Source organism: Heterodontus francisci, chromosome 12, assembly GCF_036365525.1.
Source record: "Heterodontus francisci isolate sHetFra1 chromosome 12, sHetFra1.hap1, whole genome shotgun sequence".
Taxonomy (NCBI): Eukaryota; Metazoa; Chordata; class Chondrichthyes; order Heterodontiformes; family Heterodontidae; genus Heterodontus; species Heterodontus francisci.
The window spans coordinates 83,786,646-83,811,388 of NC_090382.1; the positions used below are offsets into that span (position 1 = coordinate 83,786,646).

General features: G+C 42.6%; 1 long non-coding RNA gene across 3 annotated transcripts in view; it reads right to left on the bottom strand.

Moving 5' to 3' along the window:
* LOC137375963 (uncharacterized) overlaps positions 1-24,743 on the bottom strand; it is a 174,368-nt gene that overhangs the window by 17,109 nt on the left and 132,516 nt on the right. For 2 of the 3 annotated variants that reach the window (XR_010976105.1, XR_010976104.1), the window contains exons 2-4: positions 20,861-21,102; positions 10,710-10,931; positions 5,395-5,646 (exon numbers count right to left, since the gene is read on the bottom strand). This is a non-coding gene — a long non-coding RNA (uncharacterized lncRNA). The remainder of the gene's footprint in view (positions 1-5,394; positions 5,647-10,709; positions 10,932-20,860; positions 21,103-24,743) is intronic. The other variant, XR_010976106.1, reaches the window with a different exon arrangement.

Genomic DNA, 24,743 nt, shown 5'->3' on the forward strand with positions numbered 1-24,743 from the left:
GTAGTGGTCCAACACGAGCCGTGAAAAACTCCACTCATTACTGGGCCCCAATCAGATCCACTCCTCTGCTTATGTAATTTCAACCAGCTGCCGATTCAAAGTAATAACTATTCATTAAACCCATGATAATTTTTTTCTAATAGTTCTCTATCTGGTGTAAAAAGATGTCAGTTTGGCTCAGTTGGCAACCGTCCTCTTTCTGAGTCAATAGGTTATGGTTTTAAACCCTGCTCCAGGATTTGAACACATAATCTAGGCTGACATTTCAATGCAGTAATGAGGAGGGCTGCATCATCAGACATGGCACCAGTTTGTAAGTTCTCCCTGTGACTGTGTGGGTTTTTGCCGGGTGCTCCGGTTTCCTCCCACAGCCAAAGACTTGCAGGTTGATAGGTAAATTGGCCATTATAAATTGCCCCCTAGTAGAGGTAGGTGGGGATGGGGTAGGAATATGGGATTAATGTAGGATTAGTATAAATGGGTGGTTGATGGTCGGCACAGACTCGGTAGGCCGACGGGCCTGTTTCAGTGCTGTATCTCTAAATAAATAAATAAATAAAGAGGGAGAAATTATAATATGAGAGTGAACCAGCAAAAAATATAAAAACAGACAGTAAAACCTCCAATAAGTTTTTAAAAAGGTAGAGAGTAGCTAAAGTAAACATTGGTCCCTTAGAGGGTGAGACTGCAGAATTAATGATGGGAAACAAGGAAATGGTAGAGACTTTGAATAAATATTTGTATCTCTTCATGGAAGAAAATACAAAATAAATCCTAATAACAGTAGAAAATCAAGGGGCAATAAAGAGGGAGGAACTTAAAACAATTATTATCACTAGAGAAAAAGTACTAGGAAAACTAATTGAACTAAAGACTGACAAGTCCCCTGGACCTGATGGCCTACATCTTAGGGTCTTAAAAGAAGTTGCTGCAGAGATAGCGGATGCATTAGTCATAATGGTGGAGTTGCATTGCTGGTTAAAGAGGAAATTAACACTGACGAGCTGGAATCTGTATGGGTAGAGCTGAGAAACACTAAGGGGCAAAAACATTAGTGGGGGTTGTATATAGACTCCCAAACTGTAGTGGTGATGTTGGGAATGGCCTTAAACAGGAAATTAGAGATGCATGCGATAAAGGAACATCTGTAATTATGGGTGACTTTAATCTGCATATAGATTGGGCAAATCAAATTAGTCACAATACCATAGAGGAGGAATTCTTGGAGTGTATATGGGATGGTTCTTTGGACCAATGCGTTGAGGAACCAACTAGAGAACAGGCCATCCTAGATTGGGTATTGTGTAACGAGAGAGGAATAATTGACAATCTAGTTGTGCGAGACCCCTTGGGGATAAGCGACCATAATACGATAGAATTCTTCATCAAGGTGAGAGTGACATAATTGATTCTGAGACTAGGGTCCTGAATCTTAGTAAAGGAAACTACGAAGGTATGAGGCGCGAGTTGGCTATAGAAACATAGAAAATAGGAGCAAGAGTAGGCCATTTGGCCCTTCGAGCCTGCTCCACCATTCATTATGATCATGGCTGATCATCCAACTCAGTAACCTGCTCCCGCTTTCTCCCCATACCCTTTGATCCCTTTAGACCCAAGAGCTATATCTAACTCCTCCTTAAAAATATACAATGTTTTGGCCTCAACTGCTTTCTGTGGTAGTGAATTCCACAGGCTCATCACTCTCTGGGTGAAGAAATTTCTCCTCATCTCAGTCCTGAAAGGTTTACCGCATATCCTTAGATTATGACCCCTGGTTCTGGACTCCCCCACCATTGGGAACATCCTTCCTGCATTTACCCTGTCAAGTTCTGTTAGAATTTTAAAGGTTTCTACATCTGTAGGGTTTGATGGATTGGGAAACGTTACTGAAAGAGACCACGGTGGAAAGCCAAAGGCAAACATTCAAAGAGCACATGAACTGCAACAATTGTTTATTCCTGTCTGGCGCAAAAGTAAAATGGGAAAGGTAGCCAAACCATGGCTTACAAGGGAAATTAGAGATAGCATTAGATCCAAGGAAGAGGCATATAAATTCGCCAGAAAAAAAAACAGACCTGAGGATTGGGAGCAGTTTAGAATTCAGCAAAGGAGGACCGAGGGATTGATTAAGAAGAGGAAAATAGAGTATGCAGGGGAGCATAAAGCTGACTGTAAAAGTTTCTATAGGTATGTGAAGAGAAAAAGATTAGTGAAGGCAAATGTAGGTCCACGGGAATTTATTATGGGGAATAAAGAAATGGCTGACCAACTAAATGAATACCTTGGTTCTGTCTTCACAAAGGAAGACGCAAATATCATACCAGGAAAGTTGGGGAACACAGGGTTTAGTGAGAGAGAAGAACTGAAGGAAATCAGTATTAGTAGAGAAATGGTGTTGGGGAAATTGATGGGATTGAAGGATGATAAATCCCCAGGGCCTGATGGTATGCATCCCAGAGTACTTAAGAAAATGGCCCTAGAAATAGTGAATGCATTGGTGGTCATCTTCCAAGATTCTATAGACTCTGGAACAGTTCCTACAGATTGGTGGGTAGCTAATGTAACCCCACTATTTAAAGGGATAGAGGTAGAGAGAAAACAGGGAATTATAGACCAGTCAGCCTGACGTCATTAGTGGGGAAAACTCTAGAGTCCATTATCAAAGATTTTATAGCAGGGCACTTGGAGAACAGTGGTAGAATCGGGCAGAGTCAGCATGGATTTACGAAAGGGAAATCATGCTTGACAAATCTACTAGAATTCTTCGAGGATGTAACTACTAGAGTTGATGAGGGGGAGCCAGTGGATGTGGTTTATTTGGACTTTCAGAAGGCTTTCAACAAAGTCCCACATAACAGGTTAACGTGTGAAATTAAAGTGCACGGGATTGGGAGTAGTGTATTGCAATGGATAGAAAATTGGTTGGCAGACAGGAATCAAAGAGTTGGGATAAATGTGTCTTTTTCCGAATGGCAGGCAGTGACTAGTGGGGTACCACAGGGATCAGTGCTAGGACCCCAGCTATTCACAATACATATTAATGATTTAGATGAGGAAACAAAATGTAAATCTTCAAATTTGCAGATGACACAAAACTGGGTGGGAGGGTGAGTTGTGAAGAGGATGCAGAGAGGCTTCACGGTGATTTGGACAAGTTGAGTGAGTGGGCAAATGCATGGCAGATGCAGTATAATATGGATAAATGTGAGGTTATCCACTTTGGTAGCAAAAACAGGAAGGCAGATTATTATCTGAACGGCTATAAATTGAGAGGGGAATATGCAACGAGACCTGGATGTTCTCGTACACCAGTCACTGAAGGTAAGCATGCAGGTGCAACAGGTGTTAAAAAAGGCAAATGGTATGTTGGCCTTCATAGCAAGAGGATTCGAGTACAGGAGCAGGGATGTCTTGCTGCAATTATACAGGGCCTTGGTGATGCCACACCTGGAATATTGTGTGCAGTTTTGGTCTCCTTATCTGAGGAAGGATGTTCTTGCTATAGAGGGAGTGCAGTGAAGGTTTACCAGACTGATTCCTGGGATGGTGGGACTGACGTATGAGGAGAGATTGAGTCGGTTAGGATTATATTCGCTGGAGTTCAGAAGAGTGAGGGGGGATCTCATAGAAACCTATAAAATTCTAACAGGACTTGACAGAGTAGATGCAGGAAGGATGTTCCCAATGGTGGGGGAGTCCAGAACCAGGGGTCATAGACCAAGGATATGGGGTAAACCATTCAGGACTGAGATGAGGAGAAAAATCTTCACCCAAAGAGTGGTGAACCTGTGGAATTCGCTACCACAGAAAGCAGTTGAGGCCAAAACATTGTATGTTTTCAAGAAGGAATTAGATATAGCTCTTGGGTTTAAAGGGATCAAAGGATATGGGGCGAAAGCGGGAACAGGTTACTGAGTTGGATGATCAGCCATGATCATAATGAATAGCGGAGCAGGCTCGAAGGGCCAAATGGCCTACTCCTGCTCCTATTTTCTATGTTTCTATGTAATCTTCCAAAATTCCCTAGATTTTGGAAAGGTCGCAGCAGATTGGGAAACCACAAATGTAATGCCTCTATTCAAGAAAGGAGGGAGACAAAAAGCAGGAAACTATGGGGCCAGTTAGTCTAATATCTGTCATTGGGAAAATGCTGGAATTCATCATTTAAGCAAGTAGTAATAGGACGTTTAGAAAATCATGACACAATCAAGCAGAACCAATGTGGTTTTATGAAAGGAAAATCGTGTTTGACAAATTTATTGGAGTTCTTTGAGAATGTAACAAGCAGGGTGGATAAAGGGGAACCAGTAGATGCAACGTATTTGGATTTTCAAAGGGCATTCAACAAGGTGCCACATAAAAGATTACTGCACAAGATAAGAGCTCATGGTGTTGTGGAATAATATATTAGCATGGATAGAAGATTGGCTAACTAACAGGAAACAGAGTTGGGATAAATCGGTTATTTTTAGGTTGGCAAACTGTAACTAGTGGGGTGCCACACGGATCAGTGCTGGGGCCACAACTATTTACAATCTATATAAATGACTTGGATGAAGAAACTATGTGCATTGTAGCCAAATTTGCGAATGATACAAAAATTGGTCGGAAAACAAGTTGGCCATGGCTGGCATTTTCTGAGTACCGTGTTTCCGACAACAGAACTGGAAGTTGGCTGCATTTCCGCTTCCAACCTTTTTCCCATTTCTGCACAATTTTACATGCAAGTTAAAGATGCGGCAACAGGCAGGGGAGACATGTGCAATCATGCAGCAGGGACAGACTTGCATTGGTGGATCCCACCGTCACTCACAGAAGCACATTATGTCAGGCACTAGTCAGCGTCCATTCCCACCGTTCAGTGATGCCTCCCTGCAGGTTCTCCTCCAAGTGTCAAGTAAAGGCGTGAGGTCCTCTTCCCTGCTGATGGCATTGGATGACCCTCCCCCCTGACTAAGAGGGCCTGGATGGAGGTGACGGTGGAGGCATTGAACTGTGGGGTGATGCAACGTACATGGGTACAATGTCAGAAACGTGGAAATGACCTGCTCAGATTGGTGAGGGTAAAAGCTTTTTGCGAAGCTGCTATTAATTTTGTCACTTTCAGCTCTGTAGTCACCCCCTCACATTAATTGCATAGGTGCTCTTGTGGATCCCTCATTGCCCATAAACGACTAGATATGCCTCTCACATCAAAGTGCTGCAAAGTTGCAGCATCCTCTGTGTGAGGGTCTCAGCTTTGATGCAGAACACCATTTAAATGGAGACCCATGTCCCTTTCAATAAGAGTGATAGCAGACAGGTCATTAAGCACATCTCCAATGCAGGTTAACTTGATGCTGTCATACCAGCTCTTCTTTTATATTGCAGCTATAAATCAGAACACAGGCATACCTTAACATGTGTACATTGTTTTCCTTCCATCCAAATAGACTGCATCAAGTGATTCAATGTTGGCTGAAATGTTAAAATATGAGGTTCTCTCTGATGTCCTTTTGCACATCTCGCCATGGTCCTTATATCTGTAATGGCTCCATTTGCATTGCTGTTCTCCTCACGCTCTGCATAGTAATCTTCATCTGAGGATGACTGCTCTGCCTCCTGTTGTACTGCATGCAAATTGTGACAATGTCTATTTGCCATGTTCTGCAAAGCAGAGAGCAATAAATCATGTGGCGCGTACTCAATAGCCCCTCCAAGCCATTCAAGGCGACGGAATCACATTTTCAACATGTGCTTGATGATGACTCTGGTGGATGAGTGTGCAACATTGTATTGATCTTCAGTTGCACTTTGAGGATGCTGCACTGGTGTCATTAACCATGTCCAAAGGTAGCCCTTGTCACCCAGGATGCAGCTGCCAAATTCTGCTGCTCCATCAAAAATTTCTCTCAGCTGTGAATTACGCAAAATGTATGAGTTGTGACACCATCCTGGGAATCGCGCGCAAACCTGCCTGATTCTTCTCCAGTGGTCACAAACCAGTTATATGTTCAAACAGTGGAAGCCTTTGCAAATGCCAAATTCTGCAGGTTGTTGTCATGGAGTTCTAATGACCACATAAGTGCACTTGATCACCCTTTGAATTGTCGGGAAACTAGCAATGGAGCCGAAGGGCACAGAACTTGCTGCCTCGTCTACAGGGAAATAGATGAAATCATTGGCACGATGGAACAGGGCATTGATCATCTCTTTGATGGACCTATGTGAGCTACATATGTTGCCCATTGATCCTTGGAAGGCAGCAATAGCAAAGCAATTGAGTGCAGCAGCAACCTAAAGGGCAACTGGCATGGAATTCCCACCAGACATACTCGGTTGCAGGTCAGGCTGCAGGATCCTACAAATATAAGTGAACATTTAATGTGACATCTGAAGTTGAGGTGACCTTGTCCTGAGCGCACCTTTTCGATAATGTCTTTCCTGGATGGCAACATTCTGACCAGCCTTACCTTCTTGTCCTGCCTGCTACTGGCATTCACACATCATCCACTTACAGAAAAGAGCCCTCCTCAGTCACTCCCTCTGTTCTTCTTCCCATGTTGAGTGATGAATACTGGTTGGAGATCAAGATGCACTCAGGGGACTCCTGCACTGTCCGCCTGGCTGGCGGTCACCCATTCCCTCTCTGCCTTCACACCCTTAAGCTGAGAGGTGACCACCTCCTGAAATGTGCTATCCACATAACTTTCCAGCTTGTAGATACACCATAGTGAAGCCAGCTGCTGCTCAAGCTCCGAATCCTAAAGCTCGAGCTCTTCCAGCTGATGACACTTCCTGCACATGTGGTTGACCAAGACACCAAAAGCATCCTGGAGTTCCCACATGGAACCAGATGTACACTCCACAGGACTGACATGTCCTGCCATACCTCTATTTACTAACTAACTAAACCTAACACAGAAAATATCCCAAAGGGGTTGATTTTCATCTCTGTAGTGACCATTGTGCATATCGCCATTATTCAGTAGAAATCCATCATACATTCCAGTCTGTGCATTATTTTCTACCTAATATATGTGCAGTTGTGTATTATTCTATATGTGAAACAGACTTGTGTGCATTATTCTCTAACACACACTAGCCTGCGTATTATGCTGTATGTAACACACTCTAACCAGTTTGTTATCATTTATATGGCATATTCCAGTCAGTCCACTATGTAATGTCCTCCAAATTGTGAATTACACAACAGGTAGAAGAAGAGTGTTACATAGAATATTCCCATACCGAACTAAACAGCTTCTATAAATCTTCAGCAGTGACATGCAGAATGTTTCATGAAGGAATTATCATATACTTGGGAAGCAGATTGATTTCTTTATACAGAAATCAGTCTGAAGTAACACCGAACTATTTAATAAATTAATTAAAGTGGCATGTAAAATTCTGGAAATGTCAGTAAGCAGCATCACCATAGCTTTGTTTGAATAACAATATAACAAATAGTTCAAGGATACAAAGTTTACAGGTGAAGAAAAGTTAAATTGCCTTTACTGTAAAAGAAGCAATTAAGATAGCAGCCTTCCAAATGCTGTTATTGTATATAAAAGATTAAAGAACTTCAGATCATTGTGCAGTCATGGACAACCAGACTTTGACATTTTAGCTGCCACATTTTCTTAAAACAGTGCCCAAATGTGCATAAAAGAATTATTTTACAGTAACAGTCTGTGCAGCAAATAATTGATTAATTACATAAAACCCTTAAACATAGGCTTCCTGCTTTCTTCTGTGAAACTCAATGGACTTCAGTGTGAGAGTTGTCCATTTTTTTAATAGGAGAAGAAGAACATGGCTTTTATTGCAGATTATTTTCTCATTCTTTTTAATGTCTCTTGCTACCATGTATCATTCACTGGTCTGAGGAAATTAGTGGAGCAGCTGACCTATGCCTAGGCCTTAATATACAGTACTCTTTCCAACGTCTGGGACAAGTTCAAAAGTGCCCCAGGGAATAACCTCCCTTCCCACCTCTAATACATTGTGGTCCTAAAACTCCCCTGTGGAAATCAGTGGGCAGAATTTTCCCGGCCCTGGGGTGACGGGTTTGGAGGTGGTGAGACTGGGGACAAAAGCAGAGAGCTGTCACGGGATCGCTCCCTGACACATTCCGGCCGTCAGGGAAGTTTCCTAGAGTTGGACCGGGATGTGGATTGGCTGCCTGCTGAACAGAGGCAGGAAGCCAATTTAAATAATTGGAGGCAATTTAGAGGACCTACCAGCATTTAGCCAGTGGCGAAGTTGCCCCTTGTCACGTGGGCAGGTTGCCACCTCAATGGAAGTAGCCTCCCTGTGTCAGGTTGAGGGGGAGCCAATGCAGGCAGAGGCTTCATCCTCTCAGAGGGAGCCGCTGGCAGCAAAGGTCACATCCGAATCCAAATGTTGCCACTGGAGGGTTTTCCCCTCCCTTCTGAGACCCTGCCTGCTTGCCCCCTCTGAATTTATAGTTTAAATTTATGCCACCGAGGGGTCTCCATTTTGAGACACCCTCAAGATCTCCTACCTGCCTTACCAGCGCCCAGCTTTCCCGGTTGGCCTGCTGAGGCTCTACAGCTACTGGCTTTGTGATAGGGCCGGCAGCAGCAGGAACCCACCTGCCATCCTTAATTGGACAGTGAGTGCAGAGACAGCCAATTGGGAGGCTGCCTCTGGGAAAACAGCTGCCCCTGTTTGGCCCCTGGCAAGTATGGACTTGGGATCCTCATTTGATCCTGACATCAGGGACCTGAAGCCCGTGGGAAAATCCTGCCCAGTGTCTGTTAGCTTGTATCCCATCATTCTGTGACCTATTATTGTATTGGAGCATCTAGTCTGTGTATATTTTTTTCATGGTAATTTATCCTCATGTCTTTAAGTTAACTTGGCCTTATGCTTCTGCTGCCCAGAGGGTAGCTTGTTTTAATGGTTTCTGCAGGTTTCTACCATGGCCATTTTAGAACCAGTTATTGAGAGACGTGTGAGAGATCAATCCTGGGTATCTCTCCTTTGATTTTTCACTCCATTACTGTGGGAAGCAACTTGTGTCGACTGGACAGTTCCATTTGATAGTGTGGCAGAGATCAACAACTCCTGATATAGGGATTCATTGTTATAAATCTTCACCTTCATTCCTTCATCTTCACTGGGTCAAAATCCTGGAACTCCCTTCCTTGCAGCACATGGGTGTACCTACATCACATGGACTGCAGCAGTTCAAGAAGGTGGCTCACTACCAACATCTCAAGGGCAATTAGGGATGGGCAATAAATTCTGTGATGTTCACATTCCATGAATCAATATACAAAAAAAGTCCTAATGAATATAATATGACACAGTTACACATATCTACATTAACTACATTTGGAAAAGAGCCATTTTAATTGCTTTTCTTACCGTAAGAGCAATTTATTCCCGTAGATGTATAAACTTTGGATTCATGAGTTATCTATTATGTTGTTCCACAAATAGAGGCCAGCAACATGCTGCACCACTTCTCTGAAGTTGATGTTCCCTCCCTCTTTAGCTCCAAAGATATCTCATGAAAACAACAAAGAGGTTTCCTGGACAAAGTACAGCCATAAATCTGCTTTATTGGCTCAAGTCATCTGGCATGATGACATGCTAATGTGTGAACAGTACAGAAATAAAAACTGATCATTTTTGAATTAAATTCAGGAAGCTTTCTGCTAAATATCTCTGAAAAGCACTGTAGAACAATGAATTCCTGAGTGATTTAAAAAAAGTAATTTAATCAATGTACTCAATTGAAATGATAAATTCTGAGAACAAAGTTTTAGTAGTTTATGACCATCATCTGACGCCTGTGAGTAGACAACAGCATTCTTGTTCCTAATGTAGTTTTATTGTTGTAGATGATTTTCTGTTTACTTTTTGATAATTACTACCTCTCTTTAAGGGCATTTAAGTGGTCATTGGATCGACATATGGATGAAAATGGAATAGTGTAGGTCAGATGGTCGGCGCAACATCGAGGGCCGAAGGGCCTGTACTGCGCTGTAATGTTCTAATTCTAATTCTAATTCTAATTCTAATTCTAATTCACTTTTCTCTTTTGAACACAGTAAGTCATGAACTGGTATAGACTCACAGCTGGCGGCAGCCATATGGTACCACAAGCTATCACAGCCTGCCCTTTAGCTAGCTAGTCTTTACAACTTTACCAGTGACAGCGACTTCTAATATTTTTTTACTATCTCATGTTCATTACATAACGGCGACAGCAATTTATTCCTCATGAGCTTTGTAATGCTAAATAAGCCACTCCAGTGTCAACCTTCATAACTCAATCGCACTGACAATGCTCTTGATTTATGCAGTCAGCACGACATGGTTTATTTTATACAAACTATTCCTCTCACATTATCCTCCAAATGCCATACACTCTCCTTCAATCTAAAATCTGGAGAAGCCTATGTAGTAAAAGGAAAAATTAGAACTTAACTTTTAGCAAAACAATACTTCAGCAATTTTCCCTTAACATGTAGTAAACAAATTTGTAAAAAAAAACTAACGTTGGGTGCACGTCATTATCGTTTTATAGGTGCTTTGTGCATAACATCATAAACCAATTGCATGGAAGTTACATGCCATTCCCCAGATGGCTTGAAATACTTAACAAAGTGATCCTCAATCAGCAACATCATTAATATTTTAACATAACAGGGTACAGTGTACACAACTGAAGTTAAGGCTATAGTTATACTGACCCTTTAGCATTGATGTGAAGCAGTTTCAGATTCTATTTGGACATCCATTCCATGTATTAACTGCACTTTGTGTGAAAAGGACTTCCAGAAAGCTATTACATCTCCAACTTCCCATTTGTCCTTGAACGTGCTGTCGCCTCTTACATCCATGCCATCTCTCCTGCAATTTTTTGAGAGAATCCTCCAAATAGATTTCGGGATCTTCCATCATACCAAAATGGCCTTAATGAAAGTTGCAAAAAACATTCTCTGAGACCATTGTGCATTATCTCTCTGTTCTCCTTAAATTTTCTGCAGCCTTTGACATAGCTCATCAAATCACCCTCCTCTGTTGCCTCTCGTTGGTCAGATCAGTGGGATTGCCATTACGTGGTTCCAATTTTGAATATCTGATCGTAGGCACAGCATCTCTAATAACGGTTTTTCTTCCTAGTTCTGCATCATCACATCATCACCATGGGAGTCCCCATCTTTGCCCCTCCTCTTCCTCATCTACATGCTACATTTTGGTAACATCATTGCTGTCAACGTCTACATATATGCTAATGCCATCTAGCATTACCTCTGCGTTATATCTCAGTTCCTTCATTGTCTCTATGTTGTCAGACTGCTTTTCTGACATTGAGTCATTGATGAAATGTAAATTTCATGAGTTTAGTGTTGGAAAGACCAAAGCCCTTGTTATTGATCCCTGGCACAAACTCTATATGCTTGCCATCAACTCCGCAGTCTCAAGCTTCAGAATCTTAGCATCCTGTTTGACCCTGATCTGAATTTCCAACCCCATATTCTTCCAATGACAAACACTTCCACCTTCAAAACTTACCCACCTTCATCACTACTTCTGCCCATCTGCCACTGAAACCCTTATTCATGCTTTTGTCACCTCTAGGCTCTATTACTCCAATGTTCTGACTGACCTCATGTTTGCCACCCTCTGTAAACTTTAGCTCATCCAAAACTCTGCATGGATGTACCCTATCCCATACCAAGTCCTCGCTGCCCTTTTCCTCACTGCCCTACATTGGCTCCCAGCCACTCAATGTCTTAAATTTAAAATCTTCATCCTTTGTGTTAACCACCTCCCACCTCCCCACCAAACATGACCTTACCCCATCTAACACTGTAATCTCCTTTTTGCCCTACAGCCCGTCCCATCTGTACTCTCCATTTCTCTGACTTCAGCCTCTTATGCATCTCTCCCTCAGTTTGCCCCATCATTGATGGCTGTGCTTTCAGCTCCTTAGATGCCATACCTTTCCATCTCTCTACCTCTTTCCCTTCCTTTAAGACCCTCCTTAAAACCACCTATTTGTCCCTCAGAATCTTTGATTTTATGGATATTTTTCCTTACCCCTCTGTGAAACACTTTGGAACCTGTTTCTATGTTAAAGGTGCTGCACAAGTGCAAGTTTCTTTTATCAGTCCTAAATTTGCCTTTTATTAGTTTAAACACATGGCCCCTCCTCTCTCAAATTTGTAGCTATTTCATTAGCATTTAGCTGTAGATTCTGACAACCCAGAGCTAGAAGCTGAAATTTGACCTGTCCTGTGAGCTGATATCAGGCATTCACAACTGACAAGTTTAGCCAGAACTAAGCACATGGCTGAACACGTAAATTTTGGAATGATTTCAAATGAAATTCAAACTTCGCTTCAAATAAATGGACTCAAACGCAAGTGACCCTGAGCTGGAAAAAAATGTTTGCTATTTGTTGTGGAGGATAATTTTTTTTAATTTTCATGCCAAAAATGATCTTTTTAGTCTTCCAAATGTTTTACTTGGACTTCAGCCAGAAGAAATGAAGCTTCATAAAGAGGAAACTCCTGGTACGAACTAGCAACTGATCATGTCAAAGGAAAAACCTACACTTGGGTGCAAACAATCTGATATAACAGCAAAGTGGCTAAACAATGAAAACTAGGAGACAGAGGAAGGAATGTTACATGTTGCATGTTACATGCAAGTAGGGCTACCAACCCTTCAAGACTATCTTGGAGTCTCCAGGATACTGCTGTAACGCTGGAGAAAAGAAATAATAGGAGCATTAAAATAATTATGTTTCTTTCATTTTCTTTGAGCTCTCAATTATTAGTCCTAAAAAGATCGGAATGGGTATTTGAGAGGGCTGTTTGGCTAGGCAGGGTGGTTTCAGGCAGGAGGTCATGTGATGAAACTTCTAGGAATGCTGCAACCAGAGTGGTCAACCCTACATACAAGCAGTCACTGCTGTTAAAGCAATCTTTTTTCATTTGCTTTTCAACATATGATAAGATGATGTCAACCACATTGAAGTGCCGCATTTAGAATTCATGAAAATGATGCTTGGCACTTTTGACTTTTCTCTCTCTTCAAACAAAACAATGTTTTGAAATCAGAAACAAAAACAGAAAATGCTGGAAATACTCAGCAGATCAGGCAACATCTGTGGAGAGAAAAACAGTGTTAAAGTTTCACCAGAATTGACAAAAATTAGAAATGTAATAGGGTTGGGCAAGTGAAAGGGGGGAAGGGGGAAGAAGAGTAAAAATGAATTTACACCTCATCCAGACACATATTTTGTTTCTTTACTTGCCTCATTACCACACCCCTTGGCTTTGTTCCATGACACTTATTGTCATTTAATCTCTCCCACTCTCCACCCTATCATAGACCTTCTCTTTTCGCACTAGTGATGAAGATGCTTGCCTGCCATAGTGCATATTGGAATATTACAGTTTACACTGGTTCCTTGCCACTGGTGTGCACACAGAAAATTTAGGTTAATGAGTAGGAGCCTATGATTTTATATAGAGTGCATTTTTGCTGCAGAATTTATTTGCTCTTCATAGGACAGATTTGCATTATATTACATTTGTCTATGTTAATCATTGAACCCCAAACTTTGTGGAGTGCCAGGATCTCTGTGGGGAAAAATCCATTCCATGAAATAGAATCATAGAGAACCATAGAAAAGTTACAGCACAGAAGGAGGCCATTCAGCCCATTGTGTCTGCGGCGGTTAAAAAAAAACTAGCCGCCCAATCTAATCCCACCTTCCAGCACCTGGTCCATAGCCTTGCAAGTTACAGTACTTCAGATGCATGTCCAGGTACCTTTTAAATGAATTGAGGGTTTCTGTCTCCACCACCAATCCGGGCAGTGAATTCCAGACACCCACCACCCTCTGTGTGAAAAAGTTTTTCCTCATGTCCCCTCTAATCCTTCTACCAAATATATAAGGCATGACTAACAGGTTGGAGATATGGGGTTATTATGATAGGTGTAGGTATGGTTGATCAAACACACATATACAAGTTGTCAACCACTCACTTTCTTTGTGGCAATTAGGGATTAGTTTGTTTTGACCTGCCCCCCACCCACACTGCACCCCACATTCGTTGCTTGCAGGGGCGGGCTGGAAGTGAACTGTTTTCATGCTAGCTGGAGGCACTCAGTAATGCATCTCTAAAGCAATGACCCATCCATAAATAGTTTTGTTGCTAAGGATAGCCCTTTGCTCAGCAGGGATGCTGACCAAAGAGAACAAGAGCAAAGCCTGATGATGAGCCAAACCCAATTTCAGGAAATAAAATCAGAACCAACAAACCAAAGAAGAATCTATTTGATAAAGATTTGACTAACACAAGTCAGAAACAGTCCAACAGTACTGAGCTGGAACAAATTTTGAAGATCAGAGAGATTGGAATACTGCAGCACACAAAAGTCCTTTAGTTTGAAGCCCAGGTACAAAAGGGAACTAATGTGGTGAGCATGACATTAGAAGAAAAGATCAAAAAAGATTTAAGAAAGAAAAGGGGACGATAGTTGATAAACTAATCAAAATTAGGATAAATTCTCTAGGCTGGATGGATAGAATCCATTCATATTAAAAGATTGAGAGGTGGTCTGATACAGGTCATTAAGATTATGGAAAGTGTTCGATAGTATGCAGATAAGGTGTTTCCACTTACAGGCGAGACCAGAACAAGGATTCATAAACATAAGATAGTCATCAATAAATCCAATGGGGAATTCAAGAGAAATGCCTTTACCCGGAGAGTGGTTAGAATGTACAACAGGGAGTAATTGCGGTGACTACCATCGATGCATTTAACGGGAAACCTAGGGGGAACATGAGGGGGAAAGGAATAGAAGGACAGGTGGAAGGGTTTAGATGTACAAGGGTGGAAAGAAGCATATGTGGAGAAAAAGCACCTGAACCTGTGGGCCAAATGGCCTGTTTCTGTGTTGAAAATACCAGGTAATACTATGTAAGTGAAGGTTAGCTCAGATAGTGCCAAGAAATTTATAAATCTACCTTTCAAAAGTAATATGTTGCAAGCATCTTATTTACAAGAGATGATTCCATGGGCTGAATTTTATACCGCCCCAGCGGGTCGGATGGTGGCGTGGGGGCGGTGTAAAATTGAGCGGGAGGCTCCAGGAGGCCTACCTGCCCTGCTCCCGCCCTGATCAACTTTACGGCAGTCAGGCGGCGGGGGGAAACGGCCCGCCTGCCTGCCCAAGTCCAATCAAGGTCCTTAAATGGCAAGCGTGTGTGCTGGGGACGTGAAAGGCCGCGCAGCGATAGCTGCCGGCCTTTCCTCGTGTGGGAGGGGGCCATGACAGTCGGGCACAGGGTGCCCAATTGAGGGCCGCCCCCGCCTCCCAACCCACTCCTGGGACCCAGGATGCCTCCCCTCTCCACAAACAACCACTCCAGCCTCACCAGGGAAGGACCGATCCCCCTGGTGAGGCATGCCCAACTTATCTTCACTCAGGGCTCCATCTGGTTGGCTGGCTGCAGTCCCAGCAGTGGCCACCGCTCCCGGTGGTGCTGCTGGGACTAAGAGCTGCTGGCTCGCTGATTGGCCGGCAGCTCACTAAGGCGGGACTTCATCCCTCAAGTGGGTGGAAGTCCCGCCTCGGGACAATTTAAGCCCGGGGACCCGTAAAATGCGGGACGAACCCCCGGGCTAGGCAGAAGTGGGAAGCGAATTCCCGTCCGCCTAAGGTAAAATCCAGCCCCATATGTCAGATCGTACCCCTTCACAAAACCTTATTAGTGGAAATGATTCATGTATTGATCATTAGAAGCAACTGCTTCATTAACCCATTGAATCATGATCATTTTCACTATTGAAAACAAGGGGATGAATTTTAATAGCCCTCCGACGTCAGGAGTCTTGGTGGGCTGGGCCTGGAAAATTCTTCTGGGAGAGGCCTGCCATGACCCCTGATGCCGGGAAGGCCCCACCACATTTTACTGGCGGCGAGGACTTGGTGCACCCCCTCCCCCACCATCTTTCGGCACCGGGGCCTTCATTTTAATATGCAAATGATATGGAAATTAACGAATAATTACTTACCTGGTAGCGATGGTCGTCCCACGCCGATATTCCAGCCTTCGTTCGGAGTTCCGAGGTGTGACACTGGTGGGGAGGGGGGAGCAGTGAAATCTTCAGGGTGGAAAGGGGAAGGGAGCAGGGAGAACTATTGTTATTGGTTGTGGGAATGTGTGAAGGGGTTGAGGGTCAAATGTTCTGACATTCGAGGCGAAAGTTCAGGAAACCAAAAGGTGCTTTTTTGGGGGAATATGTCATTGTAATAAATGAGTACTCATTGTGGAGGGGCAATGGAGAGGGAAATCTTATTTGGAATAAATTTTTTTGACAGGTTGCAGTGAGGCAGGACCTTTAAAAATCGAAATGAGAATGAAGGGCCTGAAGCCCTTTAAAAATGGCGCTGGCGCCTGTGCGATGGCACTGGACGCTCCACACCCTCCAGTTAAATAAGCCTCCATGCGAAATATCGCAGGGGCTCAGTGACGGCGGATCTGCGTGGGCAGAACACCAAGACTAGAGCGTGCCGCCGCAATTTGCGGTGCACTCATAAAATTCAGCCCAATGTTTCACATCCATGTTACAGGTTGGAGAAAATGTTATTCTCAGAATTGTCATTCCATTCTTTATTATGGCTTCAATCCAATTGATAATATGAAGTCTTTATCTGAGGAGGAGTGGGAATGCTTTTTTCGGAAAGTATATTTTTAGCCCTTCTCCTTGAAATTATACTTCATGATATCTGGTTACTTGCAATGAACACGTTTTTATAATGGCTGTGACCAAGTCCAACTAAGCACCTCAGAAAACAAGCATTCCAAGAGTTTTATAGACTTTTTAAAATATATTGCACTGATGGGTTTCCTGACAAGTACTGACAGAGAGGAATTTATTGGTGGAAAGGAACTGTCCATTTTAATCCCTCCCCCCCCCCCCTTTTAATTTTTTACTTTGCTACCTTTTCAAGATTTTTAAATATCTTATGATTCAGGGTTAATATTAAAACCAAAATTAAATTCTGTATATATGCTACAACCTGTTGTTCAGAAAATGCTTTCATTTTTTAATTCTTTTTTGAGGACTCATCTTTAATTTGTGGAGATGGATTCCTTGGAAGACTGATGATTTCATAGAAGATGGACTTTGCTTTGTTGATGACAGTTCATTGAAAGGACATTGAGATGTTGTTTAAGAACAACCTTGCTGGAAGTCATGTGTTTTAAGCTTAATAATCAACAGGAACCTTGGTGACCTGGGGAAGATGTTTACAGAGAAGCCACATATCAAGGTTTATTGAGGTCAGGAGGTTGACTTTCTGTTTGGGGGTTTTGGATATTGTTTTCAAGTCAATTGGGGTGTAAACTGTTTTGAAGACAATTGGTTTTACCTGCCATGGAAAAAGGAACCACCCAGATTACCTCTTTCTCTAACACTTTGAAGAAACCCTGCAAAGATCCAGGGCTGAATTTTACGAGTGCGCTGCAATTTGCGGTGGCGCACTCTAAAAGTGTTATGCTTCCCGCGCTGATGCGCCGTCCCTGAGACCCCACGCGATTATGCGTGGGGGCTCATTTAAATAGAGGGGGCGGAGCGGCTGGCCCCGATGACATAAGGGGGCAGCCGCCACATCCCCAGCAACAGCTTACGGTGCCACCGTGCAGGCACCAATGTCATTTTTAAAGGGCTTTAAGCCCTTTATTTGTTGCCTTTGACCCTCAACCCCTTCCCATCATCCCATTAGCCAGTAAAGATTGTTTACCTCGCTCCTCCCGCCCTGAAAATTTTATTCCTCACCCCTCCCCAGCAGATTCTCGCCTCGGAACTCCGTATGGCAACACGCAGAGTACGAACGTCGGCCATAAAATCGGCGTGGGACAGCTGCTGCCTGCAGGTAAGTTCATTTACATCTCTTTATTGTTAATTTGAATATTAAGATGAAGGGCCTGCTGCCAGGCGGCGGGGGTGGGGGGGCGCGCAACGAGGTCCCCGCACTGCCGGTAATATGCAGGGGGGCCCTTTTTAAACATTGGATCATCTTATTCCTTACTCATCCTTGAAATATCCAATTTATTGTTAATAGGAACATAGGAGCAGAAGTAGGCCATTCAGCCCATCGAGCCTGCCCCGTCATTCAATACGATTATGGCTGATCATCCAGTTCAATGCCTTTTTCCCACACTATCTCCATATCCCTTTATGTCATTGGTGTTTAGAATTCTGTCAATCTCTGCTTTAAACATACTCAATGACTGAGCTTCCACAGCCCTCTGAGGTAGAGAATTCCAAAGATTCACAATCCTCTAAATAAATAAATTTCTCCTCATCTCTGTCCTAAGTGGCTTCCCCCTTATTTTGAAATTGTGTCCCTGGTTCTAGACTCCCCAACCAGGGGAAACATCTTACCTGCATCTATCCTATCTATCCCTTTAAGTATATTGTAAATTTTAATGAGATCACTTCTCATTCTTCAAAATCTAGAGAATACAGGCCCAGTTTCCCCAATTTCTCTTCATAGGACATTCTGGAAACAAGTCTGGTGAACCTTCATTGCACAAGCAATTAAGAAGGCTGATGTTGTGCTACCCTTTATTGCAAGAGGATTTGAGCACATTCTGTTTTTGTTAGCACTGTGGGTATGCCTACACCATACGAACTGCAGACGTTCAAGAAGGTGTCTCACCAATGCCTTCTCAAGGGCAATTAGGGATGGGCAATAAATGCTGGCATTGCTAGAGACACCCTTATCCCATTAACAAATATTAAAAAAATCTTGATAATTTTGATGACCTCTGTCAGCTACCCCTCATCCTTCTCCTTTCTGGAGAATAGAACCCCAGCCTGTTCAGTTTTTTCCTGATAATTCTCACTGCTGGTATCATCCTTTATTGTACCTTTTCCAGTGCCTCACTCTTTTTTGGATACAGAGACCAGAAATTGCACACAATACTCTGGTCTACGTCTGGTCTAACCAAGGTGCTTTACAAGTTTAATATAGCTTCTCTGCTTTTCAGCTCTATTTCCCTAGAAATTAACCCCAGTGCTATATTTGCATTTATTTCAGCGTATTGTGAACTCATATGGCTACTTTTAGTGATTTGTGAATGTGTGCCCCAAGATCCCCTTTCTTCTCTACCCCATTTAGACTCTTATTTTCCAAGGAGTATGTGGCCTCCTTATTCCTCCTACCAAAATACACCACCTCACACTTACTTATATTGAAATACATTTGCCATTTACAGACCCATTCTGAGAGTTTAACAGCTTCTTGTATTTTGTCAGCCATGTACCTGCTGCCCTGGTTCTTCCAGGTTTGGAAGGTTTTGTAAAAGGAGCCTTGGTGAGTTGCTGCAGTGCATCTTGTAGATGGTACACACTGCAGTCTCCATTTTCAAGAGCTAACATGAATGGCTGACCCTTACTGGGTCATATGATTCAGAGAAGATGAGGGAGACGCCCATGTGGTCAGAGGAATTTATAAAGGAGAAAATGTGGACAGAAAAAAAGTGTGACAAAAATGTGACAATAGGAAATCAGGTCATGCACACAGGAAGTTCCACAGACTTAAGATGTTATATATATAACTATTAGAGCCATGGAAAGGGTATAGCAAATATTTACCAGAATAATACCAAGAATTACATTTTATATTTATGGAGAAAGGCTCAAAATTAGGGCTTCATTGGGATAGAGAAGGTTAAGTGGAAATCTACAGTATTAAGTTTCCAAAGTTATGAAGCAGAGTGAAAGATGGTTTCAACACATTAGTGAGTTGGTAAAAAGGGGGTAAGCCTCAGGATGATCATGAGAAGAATAAAGGGGGAAGTTAGAAGAAAGTTTTTTAACGCAAAGGACTTTTTAGAATATGGAACACTTTATAAGAAGTAGCATTTGAGACAGAGTATTACATTATTTAAAAAGGAATTTAATAGGTATTTGAAAAGTAATAATATGCAAGGATACAGAGAAAGAACAAGGAAATGGGATTACAACAGACAGCTCTAGTAGAAGAGCAAGCAATGGCACAGGCTCAGTTCTTCAGGCTTTAAACACTGTGAGTCTATGAAAAAACAAAATGCTCCACCTACAGTGAACTGAAAAAAATGAACCTCATGAGGCAATTTTTTTCCTATCGACACACATCAAATCACATGTTAACTGTGTCCTCTTATAAATGTTTTAAGATTTGTAATTGAGTCACACTTTTTGAATCATTTTTCTCTGAACTCTAATCTTTTAGGATACAATAATGTCTTCATTTAGAATTTTTAAAACAATTGAATTCTCAATTTTCTTCATAAGCCTTTGGTTGTCAAACTCTAATCCTGCACTCGATTAAACCAGGCAGATTTGATGAAAGTTCTTGCTGATGTAAACAAGAAGGTTTCCTGTCAAAGTGTGCATTCCTTGCAGGCAAAAATTAACATTTCCTTCCTGCTTACTGTTATTTTTGACTGGGTTAGTTGATCTGTCTATTGAAATTTAAAAACCATATTCTGCTTGGGGAATATCTATCCAGTATTCTGTAAAATAATTATTAATTTTTTTGGACTTGCAATTTTTGATTATTAGGTAGTTTTGTAGTAAGAAGAAGTAGCTTTGTTATTCTCTTACAGAAAGCCACATAAACTGGTCCAGGGCCTGCAAACTATTCATGTGCATGAAATCTTTTCATTTCGGATAGCTGTGGGGACAAATATGTTTGGCCAAGAAAATGGTTGAAAGCCATTGAGCGAGAAAATATTTTTATTCCACTGAGTCGTTCCACGGGTTTCACTTTATCATTTCAGCATGTGTGATTGCTACATTTACTTTTGGTACATACTTACATTCAAACTATTTTCCCTCTGACATAAAAATTGTGGACCAAAGGATGAATCATCAGTGTGTCCCTTTGCAATCGCCAAACAGCTTGCTGCAGTCTTTCCTTTTTTGCATCTCTACTTAAGTGGCCAACTTTCTTCAAGGGATCCAGTTATTTCCAGTGGTAGAGCCCTGGACTGCCAAAAGGAGACTGAAGTTCTGAGTTCCAAGCAAAAAACGGAAAATGCTGGAAATACTCAGGCAGCATCTGTGGAGAGTGAAACAGAGTTAACATTTCAGGTCGTGACCTTTCATCAAACTGGCAATAACTTTTAGTTGCAGGAATTCCTTGTGTTAGTGTCCTAGGCCCAACCATCTTCAGCTGCTTCATCCTCCATCATATGGTCAGGAGTGGGGATGTTCACTGATGATTGCACAGTGTTCAATACCATTTGCAATTCCTCAGATATTGAAGCAGTCCCTGCCCGCATGCAGGAAGACCTGGACAACATTCAGACTTGGGCTGATAAGTAACAAGTAACATCCATCTTCCCAAGACATTCAATGGCATTACCATCGCTGAATCCCCCACTATCAACATCCTGGTAATTGCCATTGACCAGAAACTTAACTGGACCAGCGATATAAATGTTGTGGCTACAAGAGCAGGTCAGAGGCTGGGAATTCTGCAGCAAGTAACTCACCTCCTGACTCCCCAAAGTCTGTTCACCATCTACAAGGCACAAGTCAGCAGCGTGATGGAATACTCCCCACTTGCCTGGATATGTGCAGCTGCAACAACACTCAAGAAGCCCGACACCATCCAGGAGAAAGTAGCCTGCTTAATCCTCATCCCATTCACCATCTTAAATATTCATTCCCTTCACCACAGGTACATAGTGGATGGATCTTATGGGCCTTCCTGAGGCAGGGGACCCACAGAATCACTATGTGTGGTGGGGGGAGGATCGGGGACAGAGGGCCAGCCACTGCCCCTTTGCCAAGCAATTTTCTCGGGGCGGGGTAGGCCACTGATGGCACAGGTACATCTGCATGTGCTCACCTGCATGGAGCAGATGGTGCTGGCCATCATTGCAGTGACTGTCATTGGGGCAGTGGCTGAAACCTTCGAGGACGATAGCATATTCCTGCCTAATGCACCTTCTTAAATCCCAAAATCTGTTCTGATTTCCAATCTGCAGATGGTGTAACCATGCACTTGTTGCTTTCCTCCTTTCGCTCACCCAAATCATGGGCTTGTGACTTTATGCTTTCAGATACTTAAAAACTGCTGCCTGCTCAGGCAGTGGCATAAGAGAATAAAGGCTGAAATGAGGAAGAGACTTAGGAGGAAGCGGTACCGTTGCTGAATCTGACAGTGGGAGCCACCAGCTCAAACACTTGCACTGCGTGAACTTAAAAAGGTAGTATAGAGGCAGAATCTGTACATGGTGAGTCACTGCATTACCTCGGCATGGGCAGCAGCTATTTGGGCTGGTTGGCTGACAGGTAACAGTGCAGGCAGAGTTGCAGTGGTGAGAGAACTAAGGGAGGACATCAATTTTGTACACCTTGGCGTCACCACCACTTCCCGGGTTTGTGGGGGGGAGGTGGTGGTGGGGAACATCTCAGCAATCCGAGCCACACGTTGGAAAACAGATTGCTCCACTGCTGTAAGACCCTGAAAGCCCTTTTGAACACTGGTATCCATAGCCATGATGGTAGCAGTCTGAGCCTGCATGGCACCAAGTTGGACTTGCTTGGCAACAAGCATTGAGCTCATGATAGTCTGAGCTACCACTGCAGCATACAGATGTTGGGTGGACTGGAGCCAAACCAGGAGGAAAAGATCACGTGGGTGCCAACTCCCAAATGGCAAGGATGAGTTCTGCTGCAGAGAACCCAGATAAGGACTTTGATGGGACGGCATAAAGTAAAAGGCTGATCGACATGCACACAGAAATGCTTGGTGCATTGGCAAGCCTGGCAGAACACCTGCTGTCACTGTCAAGGAGCATAGAGGAGTCCAGCTCCAACTTGGTACAGTACATTGCATCGAACTTGGAGCTCATCCTTTCCAGTGCAGAAGTGGTGGCCAACTCCATGAAAACACTTACAGGCCTAACCATTATGCAGCGTCTGATATCCGATGTCTCAGCTTCCATAGCAACAGAGGCAGAAGCCACCATCAGAAGGCTCCTACCTTCCATCCTGTTGCAGACATTCCCTTTTGTTCTTTTTCCCACCCTCCCCCTTTCACTTCCTTAAAACCTGTTACATCTCTGACTTTTCCCAGTTCTGATGAAAGGTCACAAACCTAAAATGTTAACTCTGTTTCTCTCTCCATGGATGCGCCTGAACTGTTGAGTATTTCCAGCATTTTCTGTTCAAGTTTCAGATTTCCAGCATCTGCGGTATTTTGCTTTTGAATGTAAAACCTCTGTCTGTCTGGCCTACTTACGGCTGCTTTTACAACAGGTTTCAATTTCCAGGGAATATTAATTGTTGCAACCAGAGCTTTCAAATGAAACAAGAGGGAATCTCATGAAAAATTTAAAATGAGGTTATGTCCTTATGCATTATAAGTGGGCAGAATAATGGCAAATTCAATTCAAATATAGGTATGTGCAAATTATTACACAATAGGTGACATATATACTATTTGACAATGTTGAAATTGGTAAGGATGAAGTTGAAGAGGTACAGAGGAACTTTAGTTAACTAGTCACTATGTAGCAGCAATCAGCACAGCAAATGAAATGCTTAACTATATTGCTAAATCGGCAGGGGACAAGGCATTTTAAATTTGTTCATTTGCTGGATTATACAAAATTTAACAGAATAAGTGGAAACATTCAAAAAATCAATTTAAATTGTCTTATTTTATCAGTACATTAAACCTCTCAACTTTTGTATAAAGGTCTCAGAAAGGATGGGATCAAGTCAATTTCTAATCTCGAAATCCATACTCTCACACTAATGAGAGGCTCCCACTGTAAACCAAGGCACAGAAGACAAAACAGGTCACTGTTTTGTTTTTAAACATCCTTGGCCTGTGACAAAAATGTTTTTGCATTTCATTTATTTATAGAGTGCTGCAAAATGCAACAGCAGGTCTCGACAGGTCTGCTAAACCACATCGAGTGAATTCAGGACAATGCCCTTTAATGATCAAATGATTGCATCACTAACTGGTTGCACATTATTTCCTCTGAGGAACAGCTCAACCACATGATGATGTGTGAACAGACCTGCAGAATAGACACTTGAGAATAAAACATCTCTTGTGTAGTTCATTGGTGTTGGCTAAGAGTAGAGCAATGAGCAGAAAGCTGGGTGAATGATCGAGCTATTTGGGACAGTTCCATCTGGCCCTTAGTTGAAAGACAGCAGTTGGGGCAAACCTGTAGTAAACAACCTTAGCACTTTTAATTTGAGGTGCAACAGCTTACAGGCCCAACATTTTCTGGGCACTGGGGTCATGTATTCACAGATACTGAAAAGATCAAAGCTGTGCAGCAGCCCAAATAATTTGATACAGGAAGGAAGGAGGAAACCTCAAGCCCCAGAACCTAGAGACAATATAAGGTTCTGCAGGCTAACATTAAACAAAGCACTGTGGTTGATTTCGAGAGTGATTGAATTGAAAAGCAGAGAGGTTATGTTAAACTGATGTCAATCTAAGCCCCCAGCTGCCAAGAATGAGGCACATTAATTTTGTCATGAATATTAATTTCAAATTGATACTGGAGTGAAGAAAGGACTTGTTAAAAAGATCAGCCGTGACTGGAAACGATATTTGCATATTAACAGACAGTGCTTGGAAGGACAAAGGACCATTCCATGACACATTCAACCCACAATGGACCTTGATCACCAGGTATTGTGTGTAAGAGGAGCATTCCAGAG